General features: G+C 39.4%; 1 protein-coding gene across 7 annotated transcripts in view; it reads right to left on the bottom strand.

Annotated features, from left to right (window-relative positions):
* Positions 1–14,292, bottom strand: part of znf469 (zinc finger protein 469) — a 288,811-nt gene that overhangs the window by 29,969 nt on the left and 244,550 nt on the right. For 2 of the 7 annotated variants that reach the window (XM_079604121.1, XM_079604125.1), the window contains one exon: positions 814–940. The exons of the other annotated variants lie outside the window; for them this stretch is intronic. The gene's annotated coding sequence lies outside the window, so the exon portion shown is untranslated. The remainder of the gene's footprint in view (positions 1–813; positions 941–14,292) is intronic. 7 annotated transcript variants of the gene reach the window in all.

The following is a 14,292-nucleotide window of genomic DNA, read 5'->3' as shown; positions in this document are numbered from 1 at the left end:
TAATGAAAAATACATTTACAACCGCATCCCAGCTCAAGCTACTGATAGTGTCAATTTAAGTTACTGTAAAATGTGCAATTTCCAAGAGACAAAACATATTATATTATTAACAACTCTTACTACCCTGGTGCTACCAAATCAGGTGCTGGTGCCATGATCTGTAGAACACTAGTGCCACTGCTCTGAAATGTTGTAGCAGTGTGACTTAATGGTCTCTTTCTATTCTCTCCCTAGTTTCTTTTCATTCTATTGAAACATTTTGTATGGGCTGGCAAAATGAGCTCTTGACTCCTACAGAGGTCAGGGCAATTGATAGATTTCAAAACCAAAACTAATCAGCATCTATGGCGTGCTATTTTTAATGTAATTGTTGATATCATTAGGGCCATTGGCTTCTTCGGAATTTAAAGATATTAGTCAATTTCCGGTTACCCATCAAGAACTATCACAAAACACTGTTATTATGGCTGCTCTTACAGAGTATTTACAGAGTATTTAGTTTTTGTGTGATGTGGTCATGGTTTGAATTCAGGTCTTTCATGGGATCTGTGTAAATTGGTTTCCAAAGTGCCTTTTTAAGATGATATTTTTTTGAATCAACAAGTTTTGTAGTGCATTTATGTCCCCTCCAGGCTTCTCTAACTAGCCTAACCAGAAGGACTTTCATAGTCAACCAGCTTCATAAGAAAGAAAAAGCTATTACAGCAGGATCAGCACCTAAGTAACCAGGACTAACTAGCCTAAACCAGCATGATAATTAGTTTCTGTTTTACTTTACAGCTGATAGGTGAAGGTCTTCTCTCTTTTACTCACCACAATTCAATGTCACCATCTGTGCTTATAGTTTCTGGTTTTCTTCTGGAACTTTTCTCAGGACTTCTGAGTAGTTTGTTGACAGAGTTGGTCTCCCTCTATAATAGGTTTGCACGGTATACTGACACTATATTAAAAAAAAGAAAGGGAAAAAAGGACTGTATCAACGTCAAAGGGTTGGTATCGGTCCAACTCTACTCTAAATCATCTTTGAGCTACTGGACAGAAGTGGAGGTGGTGAGAAGTTTAGGCTTGGGGAAGAAGATCAGATTACCTTTCATTTTTTCGACCATTTATGTATATAGTGTGCAAAAAGAATATCTCTGGATTTGCAATTACATATTCATTATGCCTGCTTGCTCTTGCTGGAAACTCAACTTCCTGGAATTATTCTAAGGCCCTGGTCGTAGCGGCAAAATGCTTTTTTTTATGAGAGAATTTCAATGTATATGCTAGATAAAACTAGGCCCAACTAACCTAAACCTAATTCATAATTTACAAATCCATAACTTATAGAGGTTTTCTGGCTTAATTCAGACTATTAAACTTTGTAGATGCTGATGGTTGCTGCTTGGCAGCTGCTAGTTTATTAGCAATTCAAGTGTAATAAAATCGTTGTGATCTTTAATCAAAATGTAATAATTAGCTTTTTCTCTAAAATAATTTTACTTTTCCATTTTTAAGACTGTGCCGGCTTATCATGTAGCCACTGTTCTAGCAGATACCCTGTTTTATTGCAAATACGTCATATTGTGGAAAAAATGACGCAAAGTTCGCAATTCAACAGAAATTCACAATGACCTTACAGCTAATTAGTCAACTAATCATTTAGCCAACCTACTGACTAGTTGATTTTAAGTCTGAAGTCTATTATTGTGCTTCAATAAGCTACAATCAAGAAAGCACTTCATCTCACTTTACGGTCAAAATGTCATCCAGATCATTATCTTGTTGTCTGCTATTTTTCTTCTCCTGTCTCTGTTTTTCTTTCTATCTGTCTTTATCTTCCTCCAGATACTAGCCCTGGGGGCCGGCCATGTTTATGCCTGTACAGGGTCCTGAGCTTTTGGATGTGTGACCTCAGATTTTCACAAAGGTCTATGAGCCAATTCAATGCTTAAAATGCTTGGCTAGCGGGCAGAAACAATGTGACATGTATTCCAAAGGTGTTCTTCAGTATCTTAAAGGCTGTGAAAATTGTTGGTGGGGAGTGAAAGAAAGAGTAAACAGGGGAGGAGAACGAAAAGAGACACATGGCTTGTAGTAAATTAAACAGATGGAGGGAAAACCAAGTGGCCTAAGATTCATAGCTACTTAGGGATGTAAGAAATGGGAGGTTGAGGGAGATAGAGAGAAAAATGGCTATGCCATTGGGTCTAATAAAACTGTGTCTGTTATTGCATGTTTCTAAGCACTAGGTGCTTTTACAAGAGTATAAAGACTCACAAAAAAACAGGTCAAAAGTAATGGTGTAATGGTGACTAATAATGATATTGGTTACTATCTATCAAGCTTTGACTCTACACTACCCAAAAAAATTATCTTAATATTATTTGTGTATTATAAAGAGATGAACATGTTTGATTATTGCATGCTGTAAATGTGTGGAAAAATAATGCAAAAATTGCTTGTTGGAGAAAGAAGCAATGCTACTAGAATAGGTAGACTGTTTTAAAAACAGCTGAGCCACTGTCTTGCTAATGAAAAATGTTTAGTTGGCTTCTCCCCTACACTGGCACACAGACACCATACAGACGCTCGATCAGAGAGACCAGACTTTAATAGGCATGCCAGTGGGCAGCTGGCACGGAGCAGGGTGGCTATTTTTAGACTGAATGGAGATTAATTTACGTAAAAAAAATAACTTTCTTTCTTTTTCTCATTCACCCTGTCTGTTTCTGCCTTTGCGATCAGGGCCTCTGTGGTGGTTCTCACGTTTCCCTTTTTCTTTCTTTCTGCCTCTGTCTCTTATCCACTTTCTTTCCATATTTTCCACACATTCCTGTTTTCCTCCTCTCTCTCTCCTTACTCAGCCCCTTTAAATCTGATGTAATGCTTACCCCCAGATACCCTCATACTCTGCTCGGCGCGAACCAGCTGCCAAGACCCCTGCTTGCATCTGTCGAGCGATCTGTATCCCTTCTTCGACACTCATAACACGAACGAGAGAGAAAATAATCTCTAAGGTGGTCAGAATATGCATAATGTTCTGGCCGGTTGCCAGGGCATTGTTATTGTTTTTTGGGTGGCTGCTAGGTTATTACTTGCTAACCCACACCTAATTTCTACTCTATTGTTACCCTTAGTAGGGGTGGGCAATGTGACCCAAATTCTTATTTCATGATAATGATATACAGGTGAAACTTAAAAAATTTGAATATTGTGCAAAAGTTCATTTATTTCAGTAATTCAACTTAAAAGGTGAAACTAATATAGTATATAGACTCATTACATGCAGAGTGAGATATTTCAAGACTTTATTTGTTATAATTTGAATGATTATGGCTTACAGCTTATGAAAACCCCAAACTCAAAATTAGAATATTGTGAAAAGGTTTTCATAGCTGTAAGCCAGACAGCGCGCACATATAGCGAAATGAGTTCTCTTTTGCTGCTTATTGCATTTCAACGGTTTAAAATCACTGCAAATGATAACGTCACATGAGTGTAACCGCGGTAGAGGCAATAGTCAGATTTCAACTGGTTAATCGTGCCTACTGGTATATCGCGGCCAACCCTTACGGATGGCTTCACATTTGTAATGATAATACATTTCTACTCTCCTTTGGCCTCAAATTATCTATTGTAAAAAACAGTGTACTAATCAAAACATACGGGACCCTGGTAACAGGACCAGTACAATTTTAACACTATAAAACATTATACTTTGTGTTTGTGCGAGTTTAGGCCTGCTCATATTACCATTTTGCCAGACTAAGAATTGAAAGTGATGACGAAGCTGACTTCTGCATTCACACACACATGCCATCATCTCACAAAACTCCTGTCCCAGGTGCTGCAACAGGGGAAACACGCTCCTTTGCCTTTTACAGGGCTCTTTCGCCCTGACCCGTGACACTTTATTGGGACACAGACTGCAGCTACTGTAGCAGTGCTTACTGGTTCAGGCTAGAGCCGAGCGAGCTGCCCTATGATTCACAACCGCCAACGATAACCTGCCAATCACAATCAACTTCTGCATGAAAAGTAGGGGTCGAAACTCAACTCAATGCAAATAATTGAAAGCACATGTTGTCATTTTTTTTTTTTTTTTTTTTACCACTGCAATTATTTGGGAATGAGCCGCAATATTTTGCTGAGTGCAACACACAGAGCTCCCCGCTCCCCGGGAGAGAGTGGAAAACTCCGCCTCAGCAGTACCGGTGAATATCTCTTATAATGATAGGGGCAGGATAAAATAGACGACTGCTAGCATGCTATTTAATAACCAGAGGGAGGATAGAGTCAGGGGCGTAGCAGCCATTATAACGGGCCCCCACCCCCCACATTTCGGGAGATAATCATTACAGTTGAGTTTTGCTTTGCTGCAGTGCAAATAATAAACTAGGTGGCCACTTAAATGACAGCTTTAAGACTAAGCAGACGTCTGATACACCCAGACTGCATTGGCAGTTGACCAAGCGAACAATCAGTAAGCGATAATATCTAAATAATATTAAAGTGCCATGCTGAAAAGTTTTATAATGTACCCCCGGCGCCGAAACCCCTGCTTACTGCTGCTCACGCGACGCTCCTGCTTGATCGGTATAAAATCAGCAAAGGTCAGACTGACCGGTCGGTCGCCGGTAATGGCCGATCAGCCAATTCCGGTCACCAGACGATGAATTGGTGCATCTCTACTGTAAAGCTTTTTTTGAAACAATCTGTTTTGTATAAAACACTTTATAAATAAAGGTGCCTTGACTTTCTAACATACTCGGCGTGTGTAAGGGTATACGGTGTGCGTGTTAGATAAAACCAACCCCTGCTCAGGTGCATCATGGCAGCTGTCACAACACGAAACCTTTTAAGCATTCTTAAGTATTCCTATTAGAGGCATCACATACAGAGCCGTTTGTGAACAAAACAATTCCATTGTCGAGGGAACTATGTCTAAGGAGTTTCACCTTTCTGGCTGTTTTTAAAGCACTTATGTAGTTAGCATTCTTGGAGCTATGTTTCACACATGGCATTTGCTACCTTAAAGAAGTTTTGAGGACTTCTTGTATGCCCTTTTTTGCCTTTGATGTAAATTGACAAATAAAGCTGTAACTATAAACTAGCCTAAATTGCATAATACCGATATGAATACTGGAAAATTTCAAAGGCCAACAAATATATGATTATGCTGTTCAAATGAGATGATTTAATTATAGTAGGTAAACATCTTCACTTCCTAGGGCCCCGCAAACACACCAAATTAAAAATAAGTTACCATAAATGGTCATTTTAGAAATGTGTCTATGGGACTAATCTTAATGTCCCGTCTCAGAGAACAGCTAAAGGCAAACACACTCCACTCACATGGACACCCACATACACAAGACAGTGGGACAACCGCAATCATCAACTCATCACTTTGGACTGTCAAAAGACCTAAGTGTACATTGATGTCTGATCAGATGGTGAGGGTTCACAAATTAAAGTGTTTATTCTGTGGCAGAAGCCTCTAGATAGCTATTAAGTTTTCATACCAACATCACATGATGGGGAAGTTTTGATGCCCATGTGTGTCCGGAAGAATCCAGTTCTTTTATCCTGAGCCATCTGTGTTGAGAAGTCACAGATGGTTCATATAACAAAAGCTTTCCCCCTCATATCCTTGGTTATTTAGAGCCACACATTTGATAGGAAATCAGACTTCTAGGGATTGTATGGAGATTGGACATTAAAGGGTCTTGACCTTAACAAGAGCCAAGATAATGCTAAATGTTAAAGATTGTCAATACAGATAACAGATAGAGTCTTGGTTTGGGGATGTACATGAATGTACAGCCTAAAAAGGATGGGAAGCCTAAAGTTTTAACTTTGAAAGTTTGAATAAACGTTGAGGCCCTTCTTTGCAAAGTTCTTTGCCATGACAATAGTTGACCTAAAAGTGAACTGACCGTAGAGAAAGATGCCCACTATATCTCCACTTGTAATGTGATGTTTTTCTGTGAATTTTGTACAATGTTATGGTTACATTTTATTCCAGAATTACTATCCTTAATAAGTCGCCTTGGAAAACAGAAACTGCCCCGTGAATGAAAGTAAACAGAAAAAGTTAATCTTATCTTCCCTATAGTGATGTACATCCAAGTTAAACAAAAAAGTAAGGCGGCACTTGATTTTATCCATCGGGGATTGATTGGATTGTTGGATCATCAATTTCTAATTGCTGCGATCTCATGTGAGTGACAGGATAAAAGAAAGGGATTATTGTCTAACTGGCGAACACGTCATCAGAGAAGAGATGTTGCAGGGGGAAGAAAGTTATTTTTTATGAGTTTATGACGGCATGTGATTTGTTCGTTTTTAAACGATGATGTGCACAGCTAAATAATTTATAATAACCACTGCTTTATTCCATAAAAAAAAAGAATTGTCCATTTTGATTTTATTGTGAGCAAGAAGTAGAAGAGTGAATAATCGCACTCCTTGACCTCATGACCTGGTCAGTCTACCTCAGGACACTCCACATATGGGACTTTAATATGAGGGCTTTTCCAAAGAAGAACCTGTTAGTACTTGTCATAAAAGCATCTAGGGGTGCACACATTAGCCTGAGGTAAGAGAGAAAGTGACACTTGTGGCCGCCACTCCCTCCCTCTGCTGTTAACCTTCCCTTTTACAATTTCACCCCTCCCTCCCATGGTATTCTACCCATCAGACCTGTTCACTTTGTCCCTTTCCTCATTTTTTTCTCTTGCTCCCACCACCTGTTCCTCCTTTTCTACACCTGCAATGTCATAAAAACAGCTATGTAAACTCGTTTACTTTCCATGCCCATTTCTTTCAGCTTGCACACAGATGGAGCATCTCCAGTCGCATCTTCATGTCATTAATGTCCTTAACACATTCCAGATCCTGTATCTGTTCCATCCATTGAGCGGCAAATACTGTTGACCAGTAACTTTTCTATAACCTCAAGTGGGTCCTTGGTGGCTTACAAATCCCAATCCCTCCATTGAGCCGCATTCTGATTTCAGGAAGTTAATTTTGATTACATTTAAATGTCAATATGTATATGTGAATATTTAAAGGATAATTCCGGTATTTAACACCTTGAGTCTATATTATAGTTTGTTTTGGATGAACAAGAGTGGTGGACAACATTTTTTTGACAAGGGTTCCTCTCTCGAGTTTTTGACTATAATAGAATTGGCCATGGACCCATTTAACATTGGAGTCAATGGGCATGTCCGAAAATGTCATTAAAACAGCCAATAATGTTCGTTTACAAAACTGTTAAACTCACCGAGTGGTTAGTGGTGTTCGTTGATGATTATAAACAATATATCGTCGCAATATATGATTCCAATCCGTTTATTTTGCTATAGTGGAACTATTTTTTCAGACACTTCACAACCGTGTAACTTCCGCTCAATATTTGAATCTGAAGCGTTAGCACACTCCCGACCACTTGATGGCGATAACCGATGTTTATGTCTCGCGGGACACTCACGGTCACAGTCGAGTTCAACTTCATATTGCACTGGTCAGTGGTCACGTCTTTCAATATTTTCAAGGTTTTGTTTGTTTATTTCGCTTACTCTCCCGGAGCACAGTTGCTCTGCTCGCTAGCCTTATGAGAAACGGAAGCGAGCAAAAAGACTACATCGACCAAATGTAAACAGCCCCCTTTCTGTTTCCAGTAGCGCATTTATATTAACGAGCACTCAGTCCTTCAACAGAATTCAATGGGATTTTACAAAATGACGACTAAAACACGACATAAACTGTATTTCGCAACACTTTTTGTTTCTGGAACATCAACTAACATCACTAATCACTCGGTGAGTTGCACAGTTTTGAAAACTAATGTTAAAGGTTGTTTTAATGACATTTTCGGACATGCCCATTGACTCCAATGTTAAATGGGTCCATGGCCAATTCTTTTATAGTCAAAAACTCGAGAGAGGAACCATTGTCAAAAAAATTTTGTCCACCACTCTTGTTCATCCAAAACAAACTACAATATAGACTCAAGGTGTTAAATACCGGAATTATCCTTTAAGTAACTGACATACCTAAGAAAGAATGTAGTAAGAAAGAAACTTCTTGCCATGAAATTGAAAATAAGCAATAAAGCTGCTGGAAGCCATTTCTGCAGCACTAGTGGGATGAACAGGTACTCCAACAACCCTAATCAAACAATTTAACCAGTTCATCAAAGTCTTAAGAATTACTGGAAAATTCCAGGCAGGTGTGTTAGAGCAGGATTGGTGTACAGCAACTACAGGACAGGTGGATGCATGAATACAAGTAGTGATGGACAGATGAAACAGCATTGAGATGGAGGTGCAAAAACAGAGTTGAAAGGAGAGGGAAGTCCGGGATTGAGTCTTTCCCGCAAAATCACTGGCGCTGATGTATGAAGCATGCTACACTGACGCTCCAAATCTATCACCAAAGTCATAGACGCATGATTCACTTCAGCCAAGAATCTGCATTTATGAATGATTGAATTGTGTGTGACTGTTAGAATATACCTCTTTGCATACTTGTATCTCAGAAAGCCTCTGATAGTCTGCTCTCATGTGAGTGAGTCTTGTGTATTCTATTCAGATTTTGGACAATTATCTTTAAGTGGGCAGTCCACATTGCAGTGTACTCTGGCCACGAAACACCTACTTACACACAAAGTGAAATCACATTTTGTTTATTTCTGCAATATTTACTCTGGTATATCTGAAATTGGCAATTCCTCAAACAATCTGAATCTACAATTGTGCTCAAGGACATCTCATTAACTTGCTACTGAATGTCTCGTATGACATTTGGACAACAAAATTCGGTGTGTAACTTGTCCTGCACATCAAACTCCATTGAGGAGTCTGCAATTACTTTTCTAAGCAATCAGACTTACCGTTTCAATCGACAAACAATGTAATAGCAGAAAGAAAAAAAAACTTGCATCCAAGGAGTGATCTGAGAAAAATCTACAGGAATATCAAAGACTTGGTGATGGGCTTGTTTTGACTTGAGCAAGTAAAGCACCAAAATAGCACTCGAAATACCCTAGCAACCACTCAGACCACCTTAGCAACTGCATAGCCCAACGCATGTGGCTCTTTTCTCTTTACAGGCAAATATCACTGATTTCTTCAGCTACTGACATTTGTAGACGCGAAACATTGTATAATGCCTTTTACTCGCCTTTGATTCCCTGTGGGAAGAGAATCAAAGTGGTGGTTCGCTATGCATCAAGGGATGTTTTCAAAGATTTTGTCTACACACAACCGCTTGCTTCCTCACGGACTGTGTGAATGTTTATGAATGAGAGCTGCTCGAGGGTGTGTACAGGATTTGCCAAAATGGCTATGTGGTGCACATTTGTCTCGTTTGGTGTGTGCCAGTGTTTACACAGCCTCATAAACAAAGACGACCAGCCGGAAGTGCTCAGCATAGATGCGCCTGACCTCTTTCACCAGCTAACTAAGCCGTTAAGAGCCACATGCTATCTTTAACCCTACTGGTGTGTGTGTGTGTGTGTGTGTGTGTGTGTGTGTGTGTGTGTGTGTGTGTGTGTGTGTGTGTGTGTGTGTGTGTGTGTGTGTGTGTGTGTGTGTGTGTGTGTGTGTGTGTGTGTGTGTGTGTGTGTGTGTGTGTGTGTGTGTGTGTCATTGATGCCGAGGAGATGGTAGTAAGTTTTAAAAAAAAAGAAAAGTGCAGTGCCTCGGTCACAACCAGCTGTCTGATACATCTCAGCACCGGTAACATCAAGAAGACCACATACATAGTGCACATCAGATAAACCAACATGTTTATCTAAACTAGACACACTACATTTGCTTTTGACAGACAATATACACAAACGTATTACAATTCTTGAGCACACTTTGAAAAAGATACGCAAATAGAAACTGATGACATAGCACTACTAGTACTGTGAAACCAGACATATTTGCTTTTTCTGATGCTCAAGGTCAAGAATGTGACGTGGGCTTCTGGATCACAGACAGGAAGCTAACTAGCTATCAAAATTGTATCTAATTTAGCTCAACTTTTTAGATGTTCCTCACTAGATAACCGCCTTTTCCAAGCACTTTACAGTCCTTTGAATAACCATATTGATCCGTGCTTAGAAAAAGAAAAAAAGTCTCCCATTTCCCACGGATCACTCCTGAATAAGCCGTTTGAACCGGTTGTGCTTACTCTGACCCAGCAAACATGCGTGTTTGAGGCACAAACACTGCAGCGTCTGGGCGCACCCATGGGGAATGTGACATCAGGACCTGACTATAGCAGCTGGGCTCCATGCAGCATTTACAGGTTAAAACAGTGCCACGTGGTTTCCCCACACATCTAAGAACTGCCCTGGTGGCACAGACAAGGCCAGATTCAGGTCATCGAACAGGACAGAGCCACTATAATGGATTCGAGAGTGGATACATGCAAAACCTAGTGACCTGTCTTCTTTTTTATTGTCTACAATGGTAGCTTGCTTCTATATCACCATCTAAATGAAACCTCTAATGTCACTGATTTAAAAAGCCTCTTCGCCTGCAGCAACTCATTCATCCAGAAATGAAAATTGTCATCATTTGTCATTGTCAACATGGAGATATATGTTCTTAAATTTCTTTTTTTGTGTGTGTGTTCCACGGAAGTCATTCAGGTTTGTAATGACATGCGGGCGAGTAAATTATGACAGTTTTCATTTTTGGGAAGCATATTACAGATAAATAGCACTTTTCAGGTTAAGGGCACAAAAGACTGAAAGTTGATTTTAATAGAGTCTGATTTTAGCATGTTATTAAGTTAAGCACAAAATACATAGCCCAGCAATATAAGGTGAAACATGAGAATAAAATGAGATTAGAAAAAAAAAAAAACTATTTTATATTAATGCATAATAGGGATATTTCCAAAGAATGTGAGCAATGGTGTCCCAAAAATCCCTTTCACAAAGCTATTAGCAAAGTGTACAGATGATGGTCATTTTAATCAAGTCATTGCACACAGTGTGAGTTGAAATAAGTAGGGCTGATAGATGATGACCACCTTCATAGGGAATTTGCCAAAGTGTGTTTGTCACAATACATGAAGGATTCCTTCTAAGGCAGCATCACAAGACAAAAGTTAACTACAGCTTAGAGAGAGAAAGAGAGATATATGTTAAAAAGTAGCTACAAACTATGAAGTAGGTAGCAAAAAAGAATGCCAAAGATTTTTTAAGACTAAATATAAATAAACGCTTATGCAATCTAACAAACAAGTGTTCTCCAAGAAATATGAAAGAATGTGCAAACAAATCATTGAATACTGAATTAAGTGTTTGCATAGTCTGTACAAACACAAACACACACATCCATTCAAACTAAACCACATTTCTCTGCAGTGTGAGGTGTTGGGCTCAGTACAGTACAGAGGTTTGAGACAGGCAAAGTGACTCAAAGTACAGTTATTACAGTTACAATCCTTTTGGAATAGCCGTATTTTAACTTTCCCCGCCATTGACGGAAATTTCAGGCTTTCTGTGTTTTCACTGTTATACTGTAGGGGGCACTATTATGCATCTTCTGGAAGAGTACTGAATCTCCTGATCAAAACACATGTGAAGAAGAAGCAGAAACAAGCGATAGCATATGTAAGCAGCTGCATATGTAAAATAACACAATCATAAACATTAAAACAATAAACCAAAAGTGCCTAACGTTACCGAATGAAATGTCGACCCAGGACGAGGTATAGGACTGTGAAGCTTTGCGGGTGTTGGTGGACTCGATCTACTCCATCTCCATCGTTCTGAATCCGATCTGGATAAAGTCTTTGACAAAACGGGCTTTTCTCAGCTTTTTGCTCAAAATGTTGCTTTTTTTATGAAACTTACCCAAATTCAAGTGTTGATAAAATAAAGAACGCATTAAGCTAGAATAAATGGGGGGGGAAATTAGAAGCAGAAGGTCTGTTCTTTCTTTTGATATATTGCATGTTCGGATATTCATACAACTAAATAATTTGGGGGCCGTGGAAATTTTGTGAAAATGATCAAAAATGCAAAAAAAAAAAAAAAAAAAAAACCTTGCGGGTAAAGAGGGTCGTGGATTTGCTCCTTGTGGGGTTGAATCTTTAACCTTCCAGTTCCCAGCTCAGATCTATTCCACATATTAATTTAGCCAATCAGAATTGCTCATAAACCATTTCCACAGGTCTTTTGGTCTTCAAAAAGAAAATTTTCCCCCCCACGAAAGACATGACAGTGAGTCCTCTAAAGAGCTCATGGTGGTTTTCTTCTTTGAATAGAGCATGACATCAGCTTTGGGCAGGTCAGCTGTCTGCCTGAGCAAAACAAACGTGTCTAAACAATGCCACATCTGGAGATGGAGAAGGGGGATTGAGAGAGAGGAAAGAGTATGGAAAAGAAAAAAGAAAAACAGGGGGAGGGAGAGAAAGTAGAGGAGGAATGTGGCGGAAGAGAGTGGAAATGAAAAAAAGGGGAAGCAGCCAGCTGTTTTGGACAAGTGCCAGAGTGTCTGGAGATGTGCAAAGCTCTAGTTTACGGGAGATTCCCTCAAACAGACCTTTCTGAAGAACGTTTAAACCCCCAGCCATGTGCCTGAGAGGAAGAAATAGCATCTCGTCTACCTCACTCTCTTAGTCATCATTAACACACACACACACACACACACACACACTAAATTACCTCGAACAGTTCAGATTTTGACAACCCACTATTCTTGTACTTTTGTACAAATCTACACACTCACACTTTTCCATCTAAATAAATGATTTAATCCCAATCTGAATTTTAAGGCACTATAATTTTTTTGGCAAATAAAACAAAACAGATTTTCTTAAGAATAACCTCTTGTCATGAGTTGCTAGCAGGTCCTGAATGGTTGCTAGGCCATTGCTAGATTTTGAATGATATTGATGCTTAGAAAAGTAATAAAACACTCAATCAATAAGCTACACTATTTTAAATTACATTTTTAATGTTTGTAGCACAAACTTTTATGTCTTAGCAAACACTACTAATTCATTACTAAGTCATGAAGCTGACACATTTTCAAAGCAGTCCTCTCTGACATAAAAAAAATTAGTTGTGTGTTTGTAATTCTGCTTGGGTTTAAATGTGGCAGCATACAGTATGAAACTGTGTTTAACTGACTGCAGACACAATTTTCTCTCTCTCTCTCTCTCTCTCTCTCTCTCTCTCTCTCTCTCTCTCTCTCTCTCTCTCTCTCTCTCTCTCTCTCTTTCTCTCTCTCTCTGTAAACCCAACATTATGGGGACAAAATGTCCTTTTCCTTGTGGGGACTTGTTTTGGTCCCAATGAGGAAAACATCTTATAAATCATTCTAAGTGGTGTTTTTTAAAATGCATAAAGTTTTCATTGATGGGTGTGTGTGTGTGTGTGTGTGTGTGTGTGTGTTGGTGCGACCGGATTATGAGGACAAAAACCATGGATACATACCGACTCTATGAGGACATACCGTAACTACGAGGACAGCACTAATGTCCTCATAAGTCGAGCAGTGTAGAAAGGCTTATCAGGCTGCGCCTAACCACCTCCCGCTTTTTCTGAAAATGTCCTTATAAATCCGTTGTACCCGTTTTTCAGTGTGTGCCAGTGTATGCTCAGAGTGTATAATCTCCCTCTATGTGAAAGTCGACGCTACTGCAGTATCATACACATTTCATACACCCAGACCACGCCCAAGCGCGATTCATTGGTGGAACGCTGGAATCCTCGTCAGTGATTGTCTATGTGAAATTCGACGCTAATACACCCAGACCACGCCCAAGCGCGATTCATTGGTGGAACGCTGGAATCCTCGTCAGTGATTGGCTGCTGGAATCCTCGTCAGTGATTGGCTGCATTTCACACCCGTCAAAGTCAGCGCGCCTGCGCCTCTGATCTTCTATCGCAGACGTGTGGTGTGACGGTGTGAATAATCCACTGTCTATGGATTAATCTGAAGGTTAATCATCATCATGAAAGATTAATTAGCAGAATTCGAGCGAAGTTGACGAGCTATAGTGGGAGATTTTCACTTTATCACGAGGAAGGTAAGTGCGTTTATTTATATATTCTACCTTTGTGGAGTTAAGTGAGTCAGACAGTTTTGAATAACTTTAGTTACATTAACGTTACTTTAAAAGTGGCCATTAATCGGGCTAATATTATAAGTCCATAAGCAGTTAAAATGGCGTCTCCAAACAACTTGCACATGCTATTCACGTTTTTTGTTTTGTTTGGTACTTAAACGAAATTCTCTTGTTGTTCATAGATACATACAAGTATTAGTATTAGTTGATGAAAGATAC

The sequence above is a fragment of the Phoxinus phoxinus genome (assembly GCF_949152265.1).
Source record: "Phoxinus phoxinus genome assembly, chromosome: 25".
Taxonomy (NCBI): domain Eukaryota; kingdom Metazoa; phylum Chordata; class Actinopteri; order Cypriniformes; family Leuciscidae; genus Phoxinus; species Phoxinus phoxinus.
Note: the sequence above shows the minus strand (reverse complement) of the source record. Positions and strands in the feature narration are given on the sequence as shown.